Source organism: Hemicordylus capensis, chromosome 5 (assembly GCF_027244095.1).
Source record: "Hemicordylus capensis ecotype Gifberg chromosome 5, rHemCap1.1.pri, whole genome shotgun sequence".
In the NCBI taxonomy this organism is placed as follows: Eukaryota; Metazoa; Chordata; class Lepidosauria; order Squamata; family Cordylidae; genus Hemicordylus; species Hemicordylus capensis.
The window spans coordinates 147,301,567-147,309,320 of record NC_069661.1 but is presented as its reverse complement, the minus strand read 5'-3'; the positions used below and the strand labels follow the sequence as shown (position 1 = coordinate 147,309,320).

The following is a 7,754-nucleotide window of genomic DNA, read 5'->3' as shown; positions in this document are numbered from 1 at the left end:
ATGACTGCCAGCTCTGTTACGGAGCTGGAGGGGGCAGGGAAGATCGGGGGCTGCATAGCTGCTGGAAGCTGCAGCATGCCCTGCGTGAGTGTGCAAGGCATGCTGAAGAGACCCCCGAGCCGGGAGGCTGCTTTTCAGCCTCCCGTTTGAGGGTCTATTCATGAGTTGTTGCGGCGTGGAGCCGCGCCATGGCAATTTACGATCGGAAAGCCCAGGTTAGCAGAGCGCTTGCTCCGTTAACCCGGGCTTAAGGCAGGGGGCAATAAAACGGGTTACCCGCTTTGACTAAACCAGGCTTGGTTGCGAGCCCGGTGAGTCTCACGCTCGGTGGGAAGCGGGCTAAGCACCCTTACCCTGCTTTCCACTGATCATGAGAATAGCTTCATTATCTAGGAATAAGCTTGTTCTAAAAGATGATGGATTTTATGAGCACATACATATAAAAACCTTGTTTTAAAAAGCTATTGATAGTGAGTGTCTCCTCACGATCCATGAGAAGGGCTCCAGGGTGGTCTGCAGGGATTGTGGGTTACTGCAGGGTTACTCCAGGGTGGTCTGTGGGGAGAGCAATGGCTACTTAGTGTGTTGGCATGGGAGTCATGGCAAGCCAACATACTCCTGTTTCCCTTCTAGTCAGGTAAGGCCAAACACCTGAACAGAACTAACATTACAATCAATTCTGGTTCCCTGATGAGTGTATGAGAGCCAGCGTGGTGTAGTGGTTAGAGTGCTGGACTAGAACCGGGGAAACCCGGGTTCAAATCCCATTCAGCCATGATACTAGCTGGGTGACTCTGGGCCAGTCACTTCTCTCTCTGCCTAGCTTACTTCACAGGGTTGTTGGGAAATAGAAGCCTAAGTATGTAGTACACCGCTCTGGGCTCCTTGGAGAAAGGGTGGGATATAATAATAATAGATAAATAATCATCATCATCTAACTGATATATGTTCCTTATGCATTTGTCTCAATCACACATTACAGCATTCTGTGAAAGTGTACCTGGCAAGTCACTATTTTTATAAACACACTGGCTACCAGGTATTGAATTAATAACTTTTCTAAAGCTGTAAAAAATTGATGGCAAGTTGTTATGGGTAAGTTGCTGCAGAATTAGACTTTTATGTGGTTAGCAGCCTGACTCATACTGAATACAGCTGATTTTTTAAAGACTCCCAAGGAATACTAGCTTAATTAGCATTTCACCCAGCTGGAGAGGTGAAGCATGTGACTTTTGAGAGGTGGCCACCAAGCAAAACCTTATTATGAGGAAGGTCTAGGTAAGTATTCTGAGATCAGAAGACATGTGCAATCTGTGCCTTAAAGACAGGTCTTAGAGAAGGTAAACATAAGATACTATAAGGGTAATTTGTGATGTTAGATATTGTTCACATTTTAACCAACAACCTTTTATTTCATAGCTTTGAAACTTTCTCAAAGTAATAGGCTGAATACTATGAATGTTTATTCTACAGTAAGCCCCTGCTAGAAGTGAGCTGTGAGAAGCTCACATACATTATACTTCTTAAAACACTTTGGATACACACCTGCAAATGCAAAATAGAACTGTAATCTGAATTGTGATATTTTCTAAAAGCAAGCTATGACTGATTGTAGCTTCTTGTTGAGTTTATCCTTGATGGCAAACCTATGTTTGTCTCTGGAGAACACACACACACACGGTCTGAATAATAAAAGTTACTTATATTTTTGAGTGACTGTTTAGAGTGGGATTATCTACAACAAACTGCAGCCTTCTGTTCTTTTTTGAAAAACTGTGTTGGGAAAAACAGCTGAATGATGAAACTGTGAGGACTGTCTTCTCTCCTGGTCTTGGGGTAGCAAGCATGGCTTGTCCCCTTAGATAAGCAGGGTCTGTCCTGGTTGCATATGAATGGGAGACTTGATGTGTGAGCACTGTAAGGTATTCCCCTTTGGGGATGGAGCTCTGGGAATAGCAGAAGGTTCCAAGTTCCTTCCATGGTATCTCCAAGATAGGGCTGAGAGAGATCCCTGCTTGCAACCTTGGAGAAGCCACTGCCAGTCTGTGTAGATAATACTGAGCTAGATGGATCTGTGGTCTGACTCAGTATATGGCAGCTTCCTATGTTCCTTACCCCTGATTCCAAATTACACTTTTCTCCTCAAAGTGTTTCAGATGAGTGGAACCTCTTTGAGTGGAGGACTAACCTGAATTGGAAAAATAGCAACCAAAAAAAGGCTGAGGTGCTTCTCTCCTACTGAATAAATATGCTTTGAATTGGGGGGAGGGGTGTGCTAATGTTTCTCCCACCATCACTTAGAAACTGTTTTTTTAAAAGCTTACCTGAGAGAATTTTATAATTCTCATCATACACTTTTATAATCCCATCATACACTATCTGTAAAGTGTAAGGAGGAGAAAGCTTTACAATGAAGACTTTTGCTAATGTCTTCTGGAATCAATTAACTAATGTGGAAATATGGCTGTTTCTGAGACTGGTGGTGGGGATGAGGAAATGCACTCAGTCTGAAATAATTCTGTGTTTTGCTTGCAGTGGAGCACTGCCTCTTATAAAAACTGTCTGTATTCATGGCACAGTAGTGGAAGGGAAAATGTTACTTAATGAAGGGAAATCATTGCAAAATGTTTTCAATACACTTAGCAAGGGAGTGGACTGATCTAGAATGCTGACTCAATGATTAAAGATCATATCCATATAATCTTCAAATCCATGGGAGGGTGCATATCTTTTGTGTGGTTATGCGTTCGTTCTCCTCTGAAGTAGCCTCTGCTTTGCATTTTAGTCACCTTAATCATTCCACTTGTCATATAATGCAAAGCAAACTGTAGCTACTGTATAACTAGAAGAGTTCTTGCATGCAAGTCATATGTGATGTTCCAGTCATTAAAAGATGAATGTGCCTATTTGAACCATGAAGGTCACTGGCTCCCAGTTAATGTATGTTGTACTATTTATGATGGATAGAATTGATAATGATGATGGATAGAATTTATAATTGAACTTCCAATGGAGAAACTTTTGTTCATCTGCTAACCCCTGCAAATTTGGCAAAGAGGACCTTATAACATGGTGATTCTCTTTATTCAGCAGGGGGAGAGTAATTGGCCCTATCCACCCCCAGCACAGTACCTCCAGTGGCTGCTGCTGGTGTCTACCTTGTGTTTGTTTTTAGACTGTGAGCCCTTTGGGGACAGGGAGCCATCTTATTTATTTGTTATTTCTCTGGGTAAACTGCCCTGAGCCATTTTTGGAAGGGCGGTATAGAAATGAAATCAATCAATCATCTACATAAGATTCATACCACGAGTTTTAGTATGGTCAGGAAAGTTTCTTTTTCTCCTAGTTGGAGGAAATGAAAAACAGAACTGTGTGGTCTGCTGTGCATTCTGACTGCAAACAGTCCAAATCTTTTTTAAAAATGCAGTGTGTTTGGGGTGGGGCCTGAGATTGACAGTTTCCATGAACTAGTTGAGGCTGTCCCTGTGTCAGGGAAACATATTGCAGGATATGACATCAAATCCTTGGCTAAGGTCTGAGCGCACCGAGATCTTAGTGGAGCTTGTTTGTGTTGTGAACCCTGAAATGAGACTTCTGTTTGAAATGTCTGTGAGCAGAAATCCCAGAGGAAAAGAGGCTGCTGCACGTGAGAGTTGATACTGTGTGAGTCTCTACATACTCAGCATATTGTTCTCGCTTGTTAAAGAAAAGTACAACTAGCAGAAGTGAGTTTCCACAAATGCATTTTGTAAAGGTTATTGGAGGACACTTGGATTAACATCAGGATGTTTTCCCCCTTCAGTGTGCTTTATGCAATTCTTAAAGAAACCATTCCCTCATTGCCTATTAGGCATGGTCTGTAGCCTGAACTGGAGAACTTTTCCCTCTTTTTTTGCCTCTTCATCTAGGTATAGAAAAAATTCAGGAGAGGGATGGGGTAGGGCTGGGAGCTGGTCTTGAGATGCAACTTTCTGTTCCTTTCTGCTCTTTGTTGCTGGTTGGAGAGGAGATCTAGAAGAGATTGCTGTATTAGCTTCTAAGGACTCTGGAAATGAGAATAGATTTATTCTCTTACAAGGGAAGGGGTAAAATGAGACGAGAGCTGGTCCTGTGCAGTGTTCACTCTAACAGGGATTCCCAGATGTTGTGGACTACAACTCCCAGAATCCCCAACCAAAAGCCATTGCAGCTGGGGGTTCTGGGAGTTGTAGTCCACAACATCTGGGAATTCCTGTTAGAGCGAACGCTGGTCTTGTGGTAGCAAGTATGACTTGTTGCCCTGGTTGCATATGAATAGGAGACTGCATGTGTGAGCACTGTAAATATTCTCCTTAGGGGATAGAACTGCAGTGGAAAGAGCATCTGCAAGCAGAACGTTCCAGTTTCCCTTCCTGGCATCTCCAAGATAGGCTGAGAGAGTCTCCAGCCTGCACCCTTGGAGAAGCTGCAGCCAGTCTGTGTAGACAATCTTGAGCTTGGGGCTGCTCAACTTTGGCCCTCCAGCTGTTTTTGGACAACAACTCCCATAATCCCCAACCACAGTAGCCAATAGTCAAGGAGTATGGGAGTTGTAGGCCAACATCTGTGGGAGGGCAAAAGTTGAGCAGCACTGATGGACCAGTGATTTGACTTGGTATATGGCAGCTTCCTATGTTCATAAAATATTGCCTTTCTGGATCAGGCCGAAGGTCTGTCAGTACTCTGGTTACAGAAACTGCCTGTCAGATGTTCCAGGAAATTTGAAAACGAGGAATGAATGCAACAGCTTTCCCCTGTTCTATAACTCTGGTACTTGCTGTCCAGACCTTTGTAAGTGGTGACCTCATTTAGCTATCACAGCTAATACCCATCATTTAAACTTCTATTTTTTAAAAGTCCCCTAAGAAAGTAACTATTCCAAAAGTAGCCAGTGAATAAGTAAACTACATACTGTACAAATACTTTCCTTTTGTGTCTTGAATCCGCTATAAATCACATGTGTTGGTAATCGGAAGTTGGCTTACAATACTAGAATTTTTTTAAAGGGCAATAAAAGCACTGAATTTCAATTCATGATAGCACTATCTAAAAACCAGTAGCAGACTTGAAACAAAATAGGGAGATGGAGGGATAAAAATACTTGGAATAGAGAAAGGTTTTTTAAATGCCTTCATAAAGATCTTTCTTGGCTCTATTCTATTTAGTTATTCACTTTTATTGGCTAAATCATTGTGATTTTGTAGTGTGTGTGTTTTTTAAAAAATTTTACTTCATAGGGCCAGCATTCTAGCCTTCAGTGTTAGTTGTCCACCCTTTCATAACTACAATGTTTCTGAGATGGGCCACCCAACACTTCTAGATTAAATGAGTAGATGTGTGTTCCTTCTAACTGGAAAACATTTTACATAAAACATAGGAGACCATTTAAATTCTAGATTGGCATCTAATCTCTGGTAGATGACACTGATTCTTATGAAGACACAAAGGCCTATTCCCCGAGTTGCAACTGTCAGGTTAAATTGGTGTTCCTGATATCTACTCTCAGTAGTAGTGATTGCTACTATTCTAGATATTGATCCTGTCTGAAGTTGGTCTCATTCATAGATGTTTATAATACTTCCACTCCACCAGATGTTTCATAGTCTCACCAACATCATGCTCCCTTTTCTTATTGGATATAGGAATATAAGAAGCTGTCTTCTACTAAGTCGGACCATTGGTCCGTCTAGCTCAGTACTGTCTGCACCAGGGATTCTCAATGTTGGGTCCTCAGGTGTTATTGGACTTCAACTCCCATAATCCCCAATCAAAGGCCGCTGGGGCTGGGGATTATAGGAGCTGAAGTCCAACAACATCTGGGGACCCAACATTGAGAATCCCTGGTCTACACAGACTGACAGTGGCTTCTCCAAGGTTGCAGGCAGGAGTCTCTCTCAGCCCTATCTTGCAGATGCCAGGGATGGAACTTGGAACCTTCTGCATGTAGATGCTCTTCCCAGAGCAGCTTCATCCCCTAAGGGGAATATTTTACAGTGCTCACACATGTAGTCTCCCATTCAAATGCAAGACAGGGTGGATCCAGCTTAGAAAAGGGGACAATCCATGCTTGCCACAACAAGACCAGCTGTCCTCACCCCAGCGGGGCATCTCAAAATATGCCTTGAAACTTTGCTATAGACCAGGCCTGCTTAATTTAGCGCCCCTCAACTGTTTTTGGAATAAAACTCCCATAATCCCCAGCCACAGTGGCCAATAGCCAGGGATTATGGGAATTGTAGGCCAACATCTGCAGCAGGGCCAAAGTTGAGCAGCACTGCTATAGACACTATGCACTGGCAATTCCTGCCCTAGAGAGGAACAAAGTTAGATTGGGTTTAGGATACAACGGATGTCTCTTCAAAAGATGAAGCTCTATATTACTACTTTTTCCTACTATATGGGTCTCCATTATCAATGGGAATACGTACACTGAACTGTTTTCAATCCTTTCAAAACCTGCGGGTGGATTCCCTTAGCTTGATCTCTTCATTAGGCTAAAAGTAGGCAATTGCTTTGCTAAAGATGGTGAACACAAAGCAAGGAAACCAGGCTGTCATTAGAAGTCTTTTGTTACCTTGTTCCTAATCCTTGGTATGCTGTTAAAAAGTGCCAGATGGTGTTGTACAATTTACAGTAGAGTGAGCAGCTTAAGTGGGATGAATGGAGTTAGCAGGAATCCACTGTATTGGCTGACAGCAGTGTTTGATATTGTCACTTAGCTACTAAATTGTATTGCACACACCCACTTGATAACTAAAGCTAAATGTGCCAGGACACCTAAGCTATCTAGCTGAAGAGCCATTCCTTGTGTAGGCAAGTTACATCACAGATCACACCCATGAGAGTGGTTTGGTTACAACTTAAGATCTCTCTCTGCGTGGCAAGAACTCTAGCTGCTTGTTCTCTAGACCTGTGTACAGAGCCTGTTGCCCCACTGTATTCTCATTATGGTATACATACCACCTTCTATACATACCTCCATTACTTTTTGTTATGGGTAGGGCAGGTACTGTCGTTCTAATTGACAAAAAGGGTTGGACAGGGAAGCTGCTTGAGCTTAAGCCTACCTGAAAAGAAAGGGTTGGTTGATAGCAGCTCCCAGCACTTGCCTTAGGTCTATGGATGTGTTAAGTTACTTGAGGTGGAGGTGTAGCTTCTGGGTAGCTTGATGACTAGACTAAGCTATGGTGTGAACAGGAAGTGGAACCTTGCTGTAAAGATTGTCAAAGATAATGTAGATGATGATTTGAGAACATCTAAAAGATTCCTCTATGAGAAGGTTGGTGTGTAATGGCGGAAAAGCTTGCCCGAAAGGCAGCTTCCTTGCCACTAAGAACATAAGAACAGCCCTGCTGGATCAGGTCCAAGGCCCATCTAGTCCAGCATCCTGTTTCGCACAGTGGCCCACCAGATGCTGCTGGAAGCCACAGGCAGGAGTTGAGGGCGTGTCCTCTCTCCTGCCATTACTCCCCTGCAACTGGTTCTCAGAGCCATCCTGCCTTTGAGGCTGGAGGTGGCCCACAGCCCTCTGACTAGTAGCCATTGATGGACCTCTCCTCCATGAAGTTATCCAAACACCTCTTAAAGCCGTCCAGGTTGTTGGCTGTCACCACATCCTGTGGCAGAGAGTTCCACAAGTGGATCACGCATTGTGTGAAAAAGTACTTCCGTTTGTTGGTCCTAGACCTCCTGGCAATCAATTCCATGGAGTGACCCCTGCTTCTAGTGTTGTGTGA

At 43.3% G+C, this 7,754-nt stretch overlaps 1 protein-coding gene across 2 annotated transcripts in view; it reads left to right on the top strand.

Moving 5' to 3' along the window:
* The first annotated feature begins 1,177 nt into the window (after positions 1–1,177).
* The window catches only part of CD36 (CD36 molecule), an 84,701-nt gene continuing 78,124 nt past the window's right edge, over positions 1,178–7,754 (top strand). The window contains exon 1 of one of the 2 annotated variants that reach the window (XM_053257912.1): positions 1,178–1,278. The gene's annotated coding sequence lies outside the window, so the exon portion shown is untranslated. Of the gene's footprint in view, positions 1,341–7,754 lie in introns of both variants that reach the window. The other variant, XM_053257913.1, reaches the window with a different exon arrangement.